Raw genomic sequence first — 18348 nt, 5'->3', positions numbered from 1 at the left:
CATTTTGCATTTCAGTAGATCAACACCAAAGACATGTGGTTGGCATCTTAGCAGGATTCTAGAAAGAGAGGGAGAGGTGAAAAGAAACAAAGACCTTTTTTCTAGATGTCCAAGAGACACAACAGCAAGCACTATCACCCAAGGCAACATGGGAGGGAGGGTTGAAGACCCTGTATAGGTGTCTAGTGTGGGACTCTTAGTTCAAGATGGTCATTTTACCTGGGAAAGCACCCTTTCCGCAGTCATTCTTGGTGCTGGCCATGGCTCAAGCCTGACCCAGAAGGCAAGGAGGCAACATGTTGACTTGGTGGAGGAATTGACCCTTCACTTAATTTAAGTCTCTCTCAAGGCTCTGACAGCAGCTGAGATGGTTGAAGATCTGCCTGATGACATTTTTTTGTTGCCTAGGAAGATCACATTTTCTGCATCCTAACTTCCTTCTGTACTCCCTTGTCAGGTGGAAGACACGACAAGGAGAGGCAGGAGAGGAGACGGAGGTGCTGAGCTTCCACAGCAAGAGAGGCCACGCACATAACTCAGGAAAACAATTTCCTAGCCTCTCATGTCTGAGGAACATCCCTGAGACCCATTTGCTTCTCACACCATCCTTCTCTGGCTGAGGTCCTTGCAGCTTGAGCCATCACCTGGAAAAGACATCAAAAGAAAGACTGTGGCACTGGGAAGTGCCTGGGGCATGTGAGGAGGCTAGATGGCATTGCTCTTCAAAGTTGTGCTGGCTGAGGCCCTGACATTTTTTCCCTCTTCCTGACATGGGGAACTACACGTGATGTTGAACCACCATGGACCACTAGCCCTACCCAATGTGTGTAGAAAGATCCATGTTCCTGCTCATCCCAGATACCTAACAGAAAATTGGACCTGAAAGGACCAAAGGTCTTTCTTGCTTCACAAAAGCTGGTTAGACCATTTTGTTCAGTGTGACATAACATTTCCCACTCCTTACCAAAGGAAAGGCCTAAAATGAATAATCTCAAAGAAATCAAGGCTGAAATGTCTTCTATCTCAGAAACCCATAATGCAAGCTGGAAGGTGTAGTTAATGGGTTTTCAATATATGACAAAAGGAAAAGCCATAGGGCTGATATCATTAAGGGCAGCAAATCCATCCTAATAAAGGCAATGGATTTAATCTGACTCTAATGTTTCTGATTAGCTTTCATCCTTATGAACACTTTGATTGTTTGAACATTGCTCTTTTACTTACTGACTTTTTTAATGCAATTAATACCCGTTTCAACATCGCCATCGAGAGCATCCTTTCATTTGCCTTACCAACAGAAAGCTGAGGTCTGCTCTAACCAAAAGATACACCCCAGACATGTGAAATACAGTACCACAGTGTGCATTACAACGATCAATTAATAAATTGCATCAGCTCATCATTCCCAGGAAGGATTTATTATCAAGGTAAAGGGAACAAAAGGTTACAGCAAGAGGTGTTATGGTCTTTCTTGCTGATTCATGCAAAAGCTCTGTTCCATCACTCACTTAAATGAAAGTGTTAAGGAAGAATACATTTTCATATAAATTCATATAAAGAAAAGCTATACACAGAAGAAGGATGCTCACAACACTGTCTTCAATATTTGGTGCAATTAGTTGCTTCCACCAGAAACAGTAGTTGGATTGTTGAATGTGGAGGGAAATGGAAGGAATAAAATCCTATGAGAAAAATGCCATATTTAAAAAAAGAAGTATAAAACACCTTTTACAAGGAAAAAAAAGGAATGATCCAAAGTTAGTGTAACAAACTTCTATCATATCAAGACATTTGTCACTTTGTTGTTGGAGGAGATTCTTCAAGACCTTTTCATTTTTCATTCTGACCAAGTTGCAAGAAGACACCAAAACCTGGAGAATCTCTGCCTGATTTCTTCCTCTTGTCATTGTCATTCTCAACAAGGCTTGAACAAAAGCATCGATACATTTTGTTAAGACCTGTACAGCCTTTAATCCAACCACGGAACTCCAAAATAAATGCAAACTCTCCCTCAGCTGCCTTGCATATGCAGGAGGTACTTTAAGGTAGTACTGCTTGTTAGATATGCATGTATGAACTACAGCATATAAATGGGTCAGCTAACACGTCATGACCACAAATGTGGCAGGAAAATCATGTCTTGAGGAGATCAGACCTACCCATAACTTTGGGAAGTGTCAAAAATCCATTGATATCAAACTTGATAGGAGAACTGTCACATGCAGTAGGCTCAATAGGAGAACTGTCACATATGGTAGGGAAAACTAGCATATAACTCCTACTTCATCTCTCCTTGAGTCTTTCTGTGCCTTTCTAAGCCACTCTGTCTATATTTTTGCAGTATGCCTCATAATTTTCTAAATACTGGACATTTGCCTAGGAAGCCACTCCTGGCTCCTTGCCATCATTTTGCAGTAACAGGCTCTTGCATAGGAAGTTGCCTCAGCCCCAGGCTGAGGTCTCTCCTGGCATAAATTCTGCCTGTCTCTTAGATGGCATCAATCATTCATAGCCTCATCCTGCTCAGAGCATCTGCTTCCTATTCTCTTCCTTAGTTTCCTCCTGATTAATTGATGAAATTGTTGAGTACAGTTGCCTGGGAAACTGCCATTTCCTTAAGCATTTTTGGCCCCCTTTGTGGGAGAAAGCAGGAAACCTTCACAGGAACCCTGAAGGGACAGCAAGGTTGAACAGGACCCACCTTTCATCAGGACAACAGGGGCTAAGACACCAAAATAAAGTCAGGCTTGTTCCCAAGCTGCTACAGTGTCTAAGGGCAGAGGTGAGAGCACAAGGAGAGGAAAGACTATGTGCTTTTCCTGTCACACTCAGCAGCCAAGTGGCAAGTAAGCCACTCTCCAGGCAGTTTTCTCTCAGGCAATGTCTACTGTATGTTCTCAGACTCCTACCCATGCCATCATATGGGTAGCATGAACCTTTGTGCAAGGCAGAAGTGGGCACCCTGGCACCACCACTGTCTAACCTCTTCTACCTGTGCTGTTCAGCACCTAAACTTCCTGGCTGTAGGACCATGATGCTCCTGAGCAGCTTGCACATGACTAGCACCTCAAACAAAGAAAGGTACCACCAGGAGAGATATAACTGATGTGAGCACAAAAGCATGGCATCTTCTCTGAGAGCCTATGGCAATGTTTCATCATCCAAACAAGCCCCAGGGTCAGCACAGTAACGATTTACAAAGATAAGCCGAAGGCAGGTACAACAGTGATATTAAAGGCCACCTACATCTGCAAGGCTAGGAAAGAGGCCCTGGAGAGCCTGAGCCACAGGCCTGTGATATTATTCTCTCTCCCTCCAATGCCCACACATCATGTTTACTGCAAGGCTCGGGCTGCAGTGCGAGTCAAACTCTGCCTCCTAGGGCTGCTAGGGGACCTGTCCCATCCATCCTCAGCAAAGGTATCAGACATGCCTGCCCTGCACTAAAGAACGAGCATGGAGTTTACCGACACAGTAAGGGACAGCACTGAGGCTCTATCATGAGACTTGATCTATGGGCGAGACTCGGTACAAGACAGCAATTGAGGCATCACGTGGTGAAGGCAAGAGCCTCGTGGCACCATTTCACAACTCAGGAGAAGCTTTGTGGACCAGATCTTCTCTGAATGCACTCTGACTTCACTCCTGCCTGAGACAGAATCGGGAAGAACCTAGAGTGAGTGCAAACTGGGGGCTATCCGTTCTTTAACACAAAAGGAAGAAGCTTTGATTTCAGTCTGTTCATCTCACTGCCACTATTCAAAGTTATTAGAGCCAGTGTTTTTCTGACATCAATCTTCTTCTGAAGGGTTCTGATCACTGAGAGCGCTCATGACAATCTGCTTTCTTGGGCTGACTCTCTCTGCTTTTATTTGGCTGAAGGAGAGAGCAAACAGTATCTCTGGCAGCACAGAGATGCTTATGGTCCCACCAGCTTTCACTTATAGCAGCAGAATAATCCTTAAAAATGGGACTTGAATTCTACTTGCTGTTAAAAATCCGGTACCACAGCCACTGGAGGCTCAAGAAAGATGACACAAGACAACAAAATCACTGAATTTTGGTATTAGTCAGCAGAGATGTTGCAAACGTCCCTCAGCAACTTCTATTTCTCAAGTAGGCGCTCAAAGTGTTGCTGACCATGCAAGACTACTGAATGTGTCCCAGCAGGCACAAGCATTGATAAGTGACGTGCTTTCTCACCTGCCATGGTGTGGTTGGGCTCACATATGGGGAAAATTTAACTATTATGCCTCTCAGTAGCTTTTAGTATGCCATGCTTTAGGCTTGATTAGAGAGCAGCTAAAATCAGTGAGGGGTGGTCGTATCCTCCTTTCAAGTGAAGTTAAATTAAGCAGCCTGGTCTATGCAGAGTCCTGGCTTAAGAGACAGGAATTCAAATTTCTAGATTTGCCACTCACCTTGGTAGTGTTGGTCTCTTTTCCCAGTCTCTTGTCCGGCCACATAACCTTTGGACAGGGACTGCTTCTCACCCTACATATTTACGACCCATAGCATCCTGAACCCAGAGCCACTAAAACTTACTGGAGACTAAAAACAAATGGGAAAATCCAAATTTTTGTTTCTCCAGAGCTTTTGGATTAAATTCATCATTTTCCTGAAGATTGAGTTACATCAATAGAAGAAGGAAGGGACCATCCCATCACTGTCCCATCAGTCTCAGAGACTGCATACCCTGTGTCATCTCTGCTTTCTCATTTACAGCCCAGCTTCCTCCACTACAGTGACAAGGATTTGCAGGTAGAGTACTGCACTGACCCTCCAAAAGGAAAGAAAGGGAGATCAAAACAAGTGAAGTTGATGCATATGGGCTGGAGCTCCCCTCATGGCTAGAGAGGCAGTGAGTGCCTAGGGGACAGAGGCTTGCTGTAGGAAAGAAGAGCCTGCTTGGTTTACAGAAGGAAATCTATGAGGATTTTTAAACAAGGATTTCAGTGGATACAAATTGTTTCCTGGGCAGTGGCTAATGACAGCTAATAGAGACTTCAGAAACTTGACAACATCTTCTTATTTTCTTTTGCTTGTGATCACAGTGTCCAGATGTCATTTCCATCTTCCTAAGTAGTATAGTGGACAATTGCATTCACATGTCTACTCCCTTATTTTGCCAAAGATGTCACCATTCTTATTTTTTCTACAAACATACAAGTGCAAGATTTCTTCCCTCTCCAACTGCTTCAGTTCTCAATTAAGGTAAAGTGGCAGAAGCCAGTAAAACGTTTATTATCAGACCTCTCCGGAGGATCAATTTAGAATAGTTGTGCATAATATGTCTTTACTTCTTTTATTTTTCCTCAAATTAAAGAAAAAAAGGTCAGATAAAGGACTTGTTTTAAATTTATGAGCTGATGAGAGTGAGTAATGGTGAATCACTGTTTAATATTTTAGTCAACCATCTGCAAGGTGCACTGCACTCCCATTTTATATTGCTAGAGCTAAGAAGTCACCTCAAGTTGCATGAATGAAATCAGTCTTGCATTAACCCCAAAAGGCTGTATTCAGCACTAAAAACAATTGTTTTCCACTCAGGGATCTCAAACACACAGCCTTTGAACATGGGAGTAAACAAGCACAACTATAAGCTAGGGTGAGGGGTGAATAACTCATTGAATTTTAAAAGCTGCAAGGATGAAGCTGGCTTTTCTGTTAGCTCTCAGTGATTCTGTAGGTAAAGTTACAAGAGTAGCTTTCTGACTGTGTATGGAAGACATGGCTTCTGATTGCCCTGTTTTCCTGTTCTTCCAACATCATTACTAGCACTTCAGAGGCATTAAACCTCAGGTCAGTGTGGGATTTTCCAGCCTGTTTCCCAGAGGCAGCAGACACAAACTTCTCCTGTTTCCTCCTTCTCCAGCCCAGTGATGTCTGTGGAATCCCTATGTCTCAGTGTCACAGCTGCCCCAGGAGAAAGCACAACACTGCCTGCAAGGGCAGAGATGCAGCATCCTCCTGTGCAAAGTCTGTCAGCAGTGTAGCACTTACAGATCCACACTGCCAGGGGACACACACTCCATGCAGACCTTCCCCACCAGCAGAGAAGGTGCAGAGCCAGCTGCATGCCCTCCAGCCTTCACAGGGCACCTCTCCCCCTGCGAACAACTTAAAGACTCTGAAATCTCAGGTGGCTCAGGAAAGCCTCCCTTAGACCTGTCAGTTCCAAATTTCCTCTTGCTCCTGCACCCAGGGCTGAAATCTTCAGCAGCTTCCTGGTCTTAGATGCTTTCGTGATAGCGTGGTTTCTCATGGTAGGCTGCTTAACTGTGTCTGGCCCACTCAGCTCCTGTGCTTCCGTTGACAAGAGCTGCCTCTCTGTCATATGTTACCAGAAGAAGCCAGGCTCTGGGCCCAGCTTCTCAGTCTGTCTTCCTCCAAGGGCATCTCCAAGTTCCTTTCTTTGATTAATGCATGTTAAGGCTGACTAATTTCATACTTTCCATCCCTGTAGCTGTTTTACAGCTGGGAAAAATGCAATTTCCTCTTGGTTGTCAAGTGTCTCAAGAGTTTTGTGAACCATGACAATGTACATTGCTTACTGGTGCACACTCCCACCCACCCCCAAAATCTAATGGGATATGAGCAACAGTTTTGCAATAAATGTGAATTATTAAATTACTATGGAGAGCCAGTGCTACAGAGAAGGGTACTGCATGCTTCTGTGACCCAGCAGAAGTATAGCTGTAGCACGGCGTGGGCTGAGCACAACTGCTCCTTGCTCTGGGGCTTGTTTCAATGGAGGGAGGCAAACCTTCATACCTTTTTATACGTCTTTACATTTGGAGGAAGACCACTCATGTCCCTTGTCCCTACAGTGCTGCAACCGACAGAAAGACTTTTTGTGCATCCAGTTCCTTCACAATGTTTTCTTTATATACACGTGAGTGAGAGGTTTATTCTCTACATTGGTTTGCAGATCTTTCTTCCACAGCAAGTGCTTCAACCACAATGCAGTAAAATCTGGTATCAGCACAAAGTCAACGTTCATTCCTTCTCTCTCTAAAAACAACCCGTTCCATACTGTGTAAGGAAAAATTGGAGAAAGTTAGGTCAGTTGATTTAGATCAGAAAGATGTCTCGCTCTCTCCTCATGTCAGTGGTTCACCACCCCCCCTTTTAAAGTAGTATGCAAATAAAATTTGCCATAGCTGTTTCCCAATGTCCTTCTTTTATTAGACCTGACGCTGTCAACCGAGGAGACTTCTGGTATGTGGTGTCTTACCCCTAACAACATAGAGACATCATGTTCAGTTCGTCTCTTGGACTTCTCTCTTAACTGGGTGGATTTGGCATTGTTTTAGTGCTAAAGACGTTCCTGATATTATTCAGGACTTTTGACTCAGAGACATTATCTGGCATGCCAGAAAGTGTAGATTTGTTTTCTGAATGCTCTGTTTCCTCCATAAAAATTCAGAAAGCTTGCTCACAAGCTTGAAGGACATATCTTGAAGGACAGTCCGAGAACAAAACCAAACATTCAAAGCAGTACCTTCTTTTGTCTTTTTCAGGTCTTACAAGTGAAGAAAAATAAAGAACAAGAGAACTTTTCACCTTCTCAGTTATTCAGACTTAAGATCTCCAAGCAAAACACATTTCTCTGGGTTTTTTTGGGCGGTGGGAGGAACAAAGGAAATATTTGGTAGAGAAAAATATAGGATTTTATTGTATGGATTTTTAATAGTTAATGTGAAGCTGTTGTTTTGATCCCTCCCCCAAGCTGTACATGCCTTGATGTATTCAGGAACTCCTTCTCAAAGTCCTCTCTCTCGAGCCCCTCTTGAGCCTTGAATGACTGTCCATGCATTCACTCACTCTGTGGTGCAGTTAGCACGGCCTGGATGACTGTGAGCATCCAGCAAGGTAAAGGCCCCCATCTTTATGCCACAACAATCCCCTTTTCTCAATGAATCCACTGCGAGACAGGATAAAAAAACACAGGGTGAAAGTGTTATTGCAGTGCTCCGGTTTTGCCAGGACAGTCCAGCGTGAGAGTGGAAGAAGACACCCTCCTACCAGCACGTACAGTCATTTTGCTTTCCTGGATTTGTCTGAATCTCTTCTTGTTCCCCTTTCTCCACTCACTCATCATAGCACACAAAGCTGCGATCTGAAAGCCTTGTGTGTATTCATCAGTGCTTCAGAGCAGATGATTCACCTACCTTTCTTTATAATTTTATCTCCCATCAGCTGAGAAGACAAAGTCTGCATAATGCACCATTGTTGTTTTCAGGAGCAGGCTTGTCGCTGTGATACAAATGATACCAGGAAAAAAGTATGATTTGAATTGAAACAGAGGGTCTGCAGGTAACATCCTGAAGCTCCGGAGCTAGCAGATTAAAAATAACAACAATGAAATCGTGTCTTCTAACAACCAGGAGGAAAAAGAAAAGTCAGAATAAATACAATAGCCCTGAGTGCGGCACCGCGTGGGAAGGGGAAGGTTAGAAGGTGCGTTGTCCACTCTGGGCAGAAAGGAAACAGTGCTTGTTTTACATCCTTTGCAACCAATTGTATCTATATCCAAGCTCTGCCTCCCGCCTGGCTCCCACATTGTGCCTGGGAGGCTATATTGATCTCCAAGAGGGAGCTCTAGGGAGGCATCTGCCCTGCGGGCCAGCAGCCACCTCGCTGTGTCAGTCACCCTTACTCAGCACAGCAATATCAAGGAGAACAGGGACAGAGTACATCTGTGTGAGATCCAACTCAGACTCTACCATGGGTTGTTAATCCCTGAAGGGCATCAGGTAGCCTTGCCCAGGACTGCTGCTTTCTACATGCCATGCAGCTCTCTGTCAGGATGTCTCTCTTATAGAATCACACAATCACAGAATCTTAAGGGTGAGAAACACTCTGACACCATGGAGCACCTCTTCAGATTCAGCTGCCTTCATGTGAAGCTGATCATAGTGGCAGTTGCCATGCCTGGAAAATGACGAACTGAAGGAAACCAGTGGCTACAGTGCCCTGACCTGAAGGCACATACAACTCTCCCAGATTGTTCAGGTGATAGAAATGCACATTTGTTTTCCTTAGTGGTGGTGTTGTCACCCTCAGTCCTACTAACTGAATGGCAGGGATGGAGTTCTGAGCACATAACTTCCCTGCTCTGCTCTGCTCATGGTCCCAAATTATCTATTACAAAGGACATGCCTTGGTTTTTCTAAATTGTCACTGGATTTTGCATGAAAGTAGGTCAGATGGAAGTCAACAGCATCTCCAGTATTGCTGGATGCCTGCCAGTGGGACCAGATTCCCACACACAGAGGGCAATAGAAAGGACATTGAAGTCATGCCTCCCTGACGATCATCTTGCAGAACTTGGAGTGTAGGATGCTCTCATCTCCTCTAAATTTTGACTGAGATTGTTTCTTAGTTAAGACAGAGTTTATTCACTCTTGCAGTAGAAATATTCACTCATTGTGCCCATGCTATTGCTCATAGGTAGGTTGTAAATCTGCATAAAACATGCCAGAACCTCACAGGGCTCACAATAGCAAGCTTTTAATGTGATGCCACACACTGGTGTAGAGCAATTGCTACCCTTGGCTAAGCATCAAGCTGAGAATCCTGCAAGTATGCTCCTCTTTTTTATTATGATCCTTCCATCTTTTCTGGGCAATAGTTTAGGCAGCATCTTTCCCTCAATCCATCCCAACCTATCTCATCTTGTAACATTTTGGGATTTAAGGTCTCCCCCAACTCACACCTTCTTTCGACAATGCTGCCTACTTTGACACATCTAGTCCTGCTCACCATTTTCATTGCATCAACCTTGAACTTGTGGGATTAAGTAGGGAGCAGGATCAGGGAAGTGATGGCACTGGGGAGAGGGAAAGAAAAAAACGTTTTGAGTTAGGTGGAATCATCCCCCAGATAATGGTGTGATTCAGAGAGATGGAAGGAAGCAGGAGGATATACTCAGGGGAAAAGAAAATCTGTGACATTTCAGGTGGCAAGACTTGTCAAACTATTCCCCAAGACAGAAAGTGGCCCTTCAGCTCCACCTGTAGTTAAAGAAGGAGAAAAAAAGATGTATAACAGCTCTCAAGCTGGGCTCTGGCTTCCAACAAGCCTCCCTGAAGGCAACATATGATAAGCATCTTAAAAGACAGAGGTGGTGCAAATATCCTCCTACACTGGCAAGTAATGTCTCACTGCTCTATGCTGTGGTTCCACACAGGCTGGATTAATCCATCAGTTGTACTACCACCAACACAGCTATTAACCACCTCTAGTGTGTACTAGCCTTCAGTGACTACAAATTCTCAGCAGTTCCTTTGGGCAGCTGCATCACACACCACTTGCTGCTTCATGGCATGAAAGGGACAGTAACCTGAAAAGCAGTGACTTGCATAACCACCTGGTGTTCTTGGAAAAAGCAAGCTTTGAAACAGAAATTGGCTGAGAAACAAACAACCCACAAGGACATCCAAGAACTGGCAAGCTCCTATATGAGGCGCTCAGTATAATGTAACAATTCTGAGCACAGCCCAAAATTCATCCCTAGAGCTACTCAAATAGGAGAAGCTCTGAAAGCGGTGTGACTGGTATAACTACAGCTACAACATAACCTTCAAAACAGTCTTCCTTTGTCCCCCTCTGTCCATCAGGATAGCGTATCATCTACTCAACAGTCAGGTATGTGTCATGTAGACCAGGCCAGGGGAAATCTAAAATTACAGATCTCAGTGTTTCCTGGGAAATACTTACCAGGGATGTCCATATGGACAGCACAATCAGGACACAAAGGACTTCAGGAAGGAAGAAAGATGTTTTGCCCCAAGGTCTGTGTAGTCTATAATATGCTACTGAAAAGACCTGAAATTCACTGATGTGCTAGTATTTCAATTGGGTTGATAGTTTCTGTAGAATACATCTTTCAGACCCATCAGAGATCTCGCTGAAGCCTCTGAATGCACAAGAAGTGAAAGGAACAACTCACTTTGTTCTCACATAGTTATAGCTGAAGTCACGGGAAGCTCACCAGGCTTGTACACATGACAAGTTCTCTGTGGGTGGGATTTATCTTGAATCACTTCAGACCCCATAACACAGACACTTCTTTGGTTTGTTCTGCTAGGCTCTCATGATAGTCATGAGAAAGAAGAGATGGTAAGGGACAGGTGCTCAAAAGACAGGCCTCTGAAACAGGCCAGGTGTAGGTCCATCCACTGGAGAGTGACTGTTGCTTGTTCTCCACAAAGATGGCACGCACACCCAAGAAATTACATCTGCATTTATCTCCTAGTGACAGCCATTCTGCAAAGGCAAACCAGAGCACAGCAGAGTATTTACTATATTCCTTCTATTTACCACCTTCCTCCTTTAAAGAATTGCCTCCTTGGTCTTGAAGTCAACAACAAACTTTATCTTACTCTTTGGTCGGTAAAGCCAGTGTTTACTGGTTAGAACATACTATGGCTAAAAGCCACACAACACATCATCACCAGGTCAAAGTATCTCACACCACCAGCATTGCAAAGGAGAGCCCAGTATGGCCTCCCATGCTTTCTAAGGCCTCCCATCTTCTGGGAGAAGTCTCTGTGGCCTGAGAATCCTCTGGTATGGACAGATCTGATTCTGTTCTGGTGGTTGACAGACGTGGCACCAAGCATCAGCTGCAATGGTTCACCTGCAGCAGCTGTCTCCAAAGATTACTATTTTTGGAAACACAGTCTGCTTGGAGAAAGAAAATGGGTTAATTTTCTTGAGAAGAGTCTGCCAGAAGCTAAGGACCTGCCTTAGTAGACAGTACTCTACTAATTCATTGCAAATTCACGGAAGCTCAGCTAACAGCCAACAGAGACCAGTATGAGTAGGGAGGGTTTCCAAACTGTGACACAGAGCTTCATGATAAATATAGGTCTGGTCTGAAAACACAAGGATTTTGCAGTTGCTGAGTTAGCAGGTCAAAGCAGATCCCATCTGTGCTCCATCTTCTGCAGAGAACCATGCATAGCTCCAAAACACTGCTACTGGGTCTCAAATCTTCTCCATCTGCTGCCTGTGGCAGTTGCCTGAACTGTAACAAACGTATTCTGTCACTTCCAGCACCCAGCGTTGATTGATGCTGTGTTAAGAGGACACCAGTGGTTCCGGTCTATTTACACTTCCAAGGAGTTTGGCTGGGTTTTGTGCTGTCATTTTCTTTTGGTATACCAGCTGTGGTAGACCAAAGGGTACAAAAATTACTGTGATGTTCACGCAAGGAAATGCTACTGTTGAGAAAACATCCTATTTATGCCACTTTTTTAAAAGAGCCCCTCTTTAAGGGTTTTAAAGAGCTGCCACTAGCAACAAACGAGGCTGCTAATTTGGCCTGGCAAGCAGCATTTGCTAAACACCATTTCAGACTTTAATTCGTCACATGTAGATTTAGAATTGGAGTTCTACTAGCAAAACCATCATCAGTGTGTTTTTGCAATCCTGGCTCCCTTTCTTTTCACATCAAGCCTGTCTCCCCCTCTCCTTCTGTCTTCCACAGCTGTCAGCTGTCATCAGCCGGGAAGGCAGATGAGCCTGTCCCAGCCTTGCAGATCTGACCCAATCTCCTGCAAAACAGATGCCTAGGCCCCAGTTTCTCTTTGCTCTCCAGCCCTTTGTTTGTCTGAAGAAACTGCATGTGCTACTGCCTGGGATGCAGACAAGAGATAAAATACTTTGCACATTCGCTCTTGTTGAGAAGTGAGGTCCAAGAACCTGCATGGCCACAACAGATCAGACAAGGAACAACCACTGTGCATCCCCTTCCACTCAAATTGTCATCCTGCAGCTCCCATGGGGAGCTCTCCTGTTTCCTCTCGGTTTTACCACTGCCATGAGGTTGCTCCGAGAAGGATGCTACTTGACTCTACCTTGCCAAAGTGATAGCAATTTGTGGGAAAAACCTTGAGGAGTTAGGTCATCTCTCCAGCACAGATCTCTGCTTCAGGGCAGTGAGCCCTGACAAGACCTATGTGAAGAAAAGTCTCCTTTTTCTCACCCAGGTGCTTCCTCACCATCACAATCACAGCTGCAGACAAGGTTGCCAGCAATAAAAGTCCCTTTTAGTGAGCTCTCAGGGGAAATGTGGCCCTGTTGCATGCTGTCCTTCAACACACTCCATACTACTCTGATCACCCCAGTAGCAGTCCCTGATCTGTGCCCAAGCAAAAAGACTCCTCAGCACTTACAAGACAGACACAGTGATGTCCTCTATCTAGGAACTAGGTAAAAGACTCCTAAATCACTTGCACAAAAAGGGCCATCACACATGCCATGTTGCCAGCATCCTCCCTCCCACAGCAACCAGGAGCACATCTGTCTATACAGATGCTGCAATGGGACAGGCAGAGCCACCTCTCCCCTGGCATGTCTTGCCAGGGACCTTAAAGCCATCTTGGGATGAAATTTCTATGTTTAAAGCAAGCAGTTGTATTTACATTGCATCATGTTCCAACTAAATGTTTAACAGGAAAGAACAGAACAAGCAATCTATTTTACATTATTTGCTACCATAGAAAACAGAAGATGAACATCACATTAGAGCGATGTCCAAAACTCAGAACCCCAGCAGCTTTTGCAATTGCGCTTTTGGAAATGAACCGTAGGCTAAGGAGTGTGGGGTGCCTGTGCCAAGGTACCCAAGCTGGTGGGCAGGCAATAGGACGAGGGCAGGTTTCTCACCCTGCCTTTGCCGATCAGGCAGGTGGGCTGCCATTCCCAGGGAAAGGAGCCATCTGGATCCAAGTGAAGGAGTTGTGTTTTGAAAACTGCTTTCCGAATGAGTCAGCAGAACCAACTCCCAAGGCACTGGAGCCTGCCAGAGGGAAGAGCAGACAGTTTTGTTGTTTGTTCCCCTTCTGCTGTTGAGGCTGATTATTCACCATCTTGAAGCACGTCACCAACCTTGGCAAGCCACGTTTTGAGTAGAATGCTTCTTGACTTTTCTGTTTCTGAGGAAGTTTTCCAGCTTGCCTTGCTGCTGTTTTGTCAAAGCCCATCTGGGACAGCAAGGTCTGAAGGAGAAAACAGAGCAAGCCAACACATTATCCCTGCAGGCCTGGCCTACAGATGTTTTTCCCTTCCAGCCAGGGAAGGCAGCAGCCACGGCAGTCCTCCTCATCAGAACAACACTCTCAAATTGTTCTTCCTTCAGAGACACTCCCTCCTCTACTTCACAGGTATCAAATATATTTTCTTTCAAAGGTGACCTTACAGGTGACCTTACTAATTCAGTACTGAACAGCTTGGATTTGCCGTCAAGTCTGCTGCTTCTGTTTCAGACCTAAGGAACGACCAGAAATATGTCCTTTTTCCATTATTAGCTATTGCTCTTGTCTTAAATTTTTCCAGTCAAGGTAACTGACATAATTAAAATGACTTTCAAGGGACACAGTAAATGTTTTAACTCTTCGAGTTAGACACATTCAAGTTAAGAACAATTTTGAGAGAGATGATTGAGCTAGAACAGACTCTTCTCTGTGCTGTTCCTCATCCTGGCTACACAGATTTGACACCTTCAAAGGGCTGTCATCTCTCACTACAAGTTGGACATTGAAGTGCTGAAGTGTGTACAGAGATGGGCAACAGTGCTAGTGAAGGATCTGGAGAATAAGTCTGATGAGGAGCAGCTGAGGGAGCCAGGGTTGTTTAATCTGGAGAACAGGAGGCTGAGGGAAGACTTTATGGCTTTCTACAACTAGCTTTATGGCTTTCTAGGTGGGGGTTGGCCTCTTCTCTCAAGTAACAAGTGATAGGACAAGAGAAAATGGCCTTAAGTTGCAGGGGAGGTTTAGATTGGATCCTTGGAAAAATTTCTTCACCAAAAGGGTTGCCAAGCACGAGAACAGGCTGCCCAGGGAAGTGGTGCAGTCACCATCCTTGAAGGTATTTAAAAGACGTGTGGATGAGGTGCTGAGGGACATGATTTAGAACTGGACATGGTAGTGCAAGGTTAATTGTTGGACTTGATGATCTTAAGGGTCTTTTCCAAACAAAATGACTCTAGGATTCTATACCCACCAGAGTATAGGGCTATAAGGACTAATTTCCCAATCTTGGTTACATCCTAGCCTGACTGTAATTCTCTGAACAGTTTTGAAGCCATGGCTCTGCCAGGCAGCTTGTGAATAGCTAGGGCAAGAGGTATTTGCACAGGCCAGAGGTACACACAATGGTTTGGCTATACTAAACCTGAAATTCCCCTGGTTTTCAAGATGAAAAATGTGAAAAATAGAGCTCTGTTTCATGCATTCTTACAAAAAATACCCCATAGCATGGCTGGTCCCAGAGAATAAGTTAGAGTTTTCTCTTTAAGCCTCGAGACAGGGAAGAGGTCTCCAAAACATACACAGAAACAGGAACACTACTGCTCCACGCATGTGTCAGCATCAGCTTGGAGCAGAAGGAGCCAGGAGAATGAGGATCTCCACAGTATATCCTACCACATGGCAAAGTGTAAGCTCTTGATGAGCCCAAAGTGTAAAAATCATAACACAACCCACTCCAGACATCTACAGGCATAGACAAAGATTTTTATTTCAGTCTTCCCCATCATTTCTTCTTCTCCCAGCCCAAACTAAGTTAATTAGTAGCTTCTCTTTTCCCAAAAAGGCTAGCTGCTTCATCCCTGCAAGTCATCCAGCCTTATCTCTCTAATTGCTTGATTGATTAGCATAATTAGGTTGAACCCAGAATAATTGCTCCTGCATCTACTTGGAAGAAGCAGCTTCCATTCCAAACCCAGGAACGGACTTGTGTGCTGGCAAGCATGTTTGCCCCCCTCCTCGATGTAGCTGTCACCCTGGTAAAAGACAGAAGCTCTTCCCAGGGACCACGCTCCACCGGCTTCCTAGGGCAGGAAACTAGGCTGCTTTTTGTAGGCCCTTTGCCATAAATAGATGTACTTCACTAAGAAACAGCCTGATGGTAAAATGGCTAGAATAGCAACATATGAAAATCTGTGTCTGGATGGACTTGGCTAGCATTAGCTCTATCAGATGAAGCACAAGTAATGCTAATTTTTTTGCTGTGGCAGCCAGCTTTCCTACCTCTGACATCCTACGGGAGCAGGGATTACCCTTGAGCTAAAAGGATTGTCTCAAAACACTTGTGGTCTACTCCTGGAAAGAAGTCCCAATTATTTAAAGTCCAGTGCCTCTGTTTGTGGTTTGGGTTTTTTTTTTTTCCAAAGCCAAGCAGAAATACTGTGATCTTAGTGCATACCACAAGGCCAGGTACTTTTGCCCATCCATTTATGATCACTTTGGAAAGCCACTCAGTGCCATATTATTCACTGCAAATGACTATTTTTCACACAGGTAAATTAGTGGGGTATCAAATACTCTGTGCTATTATACCTCGGGGCTCTGACTTTAATCTATACTCAGACCACCTTGCTTGAACATGAAAAGACAGTTATACTTTATCCACAACTCCCAGCTCCCTGGGTCCAAGGCACCTGTAGTAAAAAGAAGCAACAGAAACAATAGATATTACAGAAACATCCGAACTCCACTAAAACAGAAGGCTCTTGTCTGCATTTTCCAAGTTAGCGTGCAGTAGAAGCTGATACACCATGTATTTAAACCCCTGCCTAATGCCTCCTGTGGCCAAAGAAGAGGGTTTAGGGTAAACTGGTATATCTCAGACGGTTTTTCATGGAGGGGTTTGTTTTAGTTTCTTCTTCCTGTGATAACCTTTCACCCCAGGCTTTGTGCTCTTTGTGTGTTTATCAGCAAAGCATATCCAGATGCCCTTCAAGGGAGAAATGACTCATACCTGACTCACAATCGCTCCAGCAAAGCTGCAACCTTTAGTTCATTTCCTGGGAGAAGCATCTGTTAGATTCATCTTGGAAGATTAAGCATTTCTCACTGTCATTTTACAGATGGAGACATTTGTGACCGGCTGAGGAAGGGTCAACCGATTTTCCACAAGGGATGGAAAACAAACTTCGTTGGGCAGTCAAAGCGACGCAGCGAGGACTGCAAAGATGCTCTTTAGCAAGTGCTGTCAGCTCTCTCCCTGTCTGTAACTCTCGCCTTGCAGAAGGACCTCTCATTTCATTGTACACTTTCAAAACAACTGAAAAATCCCCTTTCCCATGACAGGTGTGCAACTGTTTGAAGCAGGCAGCTGGCAAGCTACCTGCACACATCGCCCCTGCGCTGGTGCTCTGTCTCTCTCCCTGGCTCATTAACTGCCACCCAGGGAATGCAAATTACCCTCCAGTCCCTGCTCCCCCGGCTGCAGTCACAGCCCCAAAGTTGCCTATTTGACAATAAATAACAAATGCACTCGGGGGGAACACCGTATGACACTGGAGAAGTCACCTTGTTTCCCAGAGCTGGCAGGTTTTCAGTCCCAAAGGTTTCACAGAGGTTTCTGCACAGCCAAGGGACCCTTCCTAAAACAACCTTTCATTCCCAGAGGACAAAAAGGAGCAGATCCACTGGACACAACAAACAATGGCAGTACTGGAAATCCAGGGTTTTTTTCTGTCTTCCTTTGAAGGAGTCTTAGTTTCTCTTTAGGCTAAGCTCCCATAAACAGGATTTACTTCACATAACTTTAGAGTTTTAAAAGATTATTTGTACCTGTTATGTATCCCCGTGTGGTTTAGAAACAGAGAGTGACATAGCGAGGTTGCTGCTCTATCCTTTGGATGCACAAGTCTTCGGACCAGAGGAAGATCATCTGTTCCTCCTCATGAGGAGTTCATCACATGGATGCTTATTCACAGACATCCCAATAAGCCCAGCCCTGCTGTGGTTTATGGTTTTGCTTCCCTCCTTATGCTTTCAAATAGTAAGGAATTGCTAATAATGGTGTGTAGCCCTTGGTGCGCACATTCCTTTGCTTACCACCGTCTCCCTTCTTGGCTGAATAATCACAGATAATTCACTTGTCTGGATATGACTCACACCTACTTTATTTCACACAAAGCAATTCCTAATTGCATGTTGTATGTCTATGTTACGAAACCCAGTGCTAAGTGTTATTACAAAATTTGTGCAGAAAACTCAAGGGGAAGGAAAACCACAGCGAGAAACCAAGTAACAACCCACAAAGGAGCAGGCCAAAACTGTGTCAGGTTTCCTGTCTCTAGTACAGGAAGGTTTTCCACACAGAGCCAAGCATCTCCTAGTCATTTTACACAGTAACTCAGAGGCAGTGAGACAAGCAATCTCCTTCTTCCTTTACCCTCAGATGGGCTGAAAGCATTTTGGCAACACAGAATACAATGAGGGTTTGGTCTGGTCCTGCCTCTCCTTGCATCTGTGCTCAGTAAGCTCTACAGCGACACAGAGGGTCACATGTGGCAACCATGAGCTAAAAGGGAGGAAGGTC

The sequence above is a fragment of the Colius striatus genome, chromosome 3 (genome assembly GCF_028858725.1).
Source record: "Colius striatus isolate bColStr4 chromosome 3, bColStr4.1.hap1, whole genome shotgun sequence".
Lineage (NCBI taxonomy): Eukaryota > Metazoa > Chordata > Aves > Coliiformes > Coliidae > Colius > Colius striatus.
The sequence above is the reverse complement of the archived record's forward strand: the minus strand, read 5'-3'. Positions refer to the sequence as shown.